This window comes from Chinchilla lanigera, unplaced genomic scaffold (assembly GCF_000276665.1).
Source record: "Chinchilla lanigera isolate Chin_1 unplaced genomic scaffold, ChiLan1.0 scaffold00057, whole genome shotgun sequence".
NCBI lineage: Eukaryota > Metazoa > Chordata > Mammalia > Rodentia > Chinchillidae > Chinchilla > Chinchilla lanigera.
Genome location: NW_004955458.1, coordinates 5,136,791 through 5,137,913, shown reverse-complemented (window position 1 = coordinate 5,137,913; position 1,123 = coordinate 5,136,791).

Genomic DNA, 1,123 nt, shown 5'->3' with positions numbered 1-1,123 from the left:
GTAGAGGGCCTCTGGGTTCAATCTTCAACACTACAAAACCCGAACCACCACTACATCTCAACAAAACCTCATTGCCAATGTAGTAAGATCCTGTCCTCAACACTGCAAAAAACCCCAACAACTACTCCATAACAACAAAACAAATTTTGACATCTCATCTACTCTAATGATGTCACCTAGCATCTGTTACTAAAATAGGACTTTTTTTAATCTTTTTTGACACAGGGTCTCGCTGTGAAGTTCAGGCTGGCCTTGAACTTGTAGCAATCCACCTGCCTCAGCGTCCTGAGAGCTGGGATTACAGGTGTGCACCACCATGCCCAGCTAAAATCTGACATTTTTGTGTTTCTCTCTCTCCATCTTTGATTTCTAACCTGAACTCTAGGCTCATTTATTCAGTGCTGTCTTAGACATCTCCATTTAGTTGTCACATATCATATCTCCCCAAAGGTAAGGGAGGGTCTTACATTAATTTTTGCTCCAAAAGATGCAGTAAGGTTTATTTTCAGGGAATGTCTCATTTTTTCATGTACAACCATCTACATTTATTCATTTTAAAAAATAACATTTGTGTATGAAAATCTACATTTACTCAAATACAGTCATAGTGTTTGGAACCTCGAACTCTCCAAACCCCAAATTCTGGTCTGAATTTCCATTTCCTGTAGAACAGTTGCCCCCAATTTCTCATGTCCAGCAATAGAGGTCTCCTTGAATGAGCACTTCCTGTCTGTGCAGCCTGTTGTAGTGCACTGCTAACACAGCTGTCAGTGGTTTTATCCCATTCACCCAACAACCACTTATTGCAGGCTGGGCTTAACAAAGTTTCCATTAAGTCCAATGTTAATTGAAGACTTATGAGACAGTAGTGGGAACAAAAATGATGACAGTTAAGTATGATGGTCTATGGCAACCCATTCAGGACCCCTCCTGTCTCTTAGGACCTATTCCTGTTCCCCATTCCTTTTCTCCAACAAATTTTCCTATTCTTAGCCTCCAAAAAAAAAAAGAAAGGGTTTTTTTTTTTTTTTTTTAGCACAGTAGCTTTATAGTATCACTTCAAGTCAGGGGTTGTGATACCCCCTACCTTGCCTTTGTTGCCCAGAATTGCCTTTGCTATTCT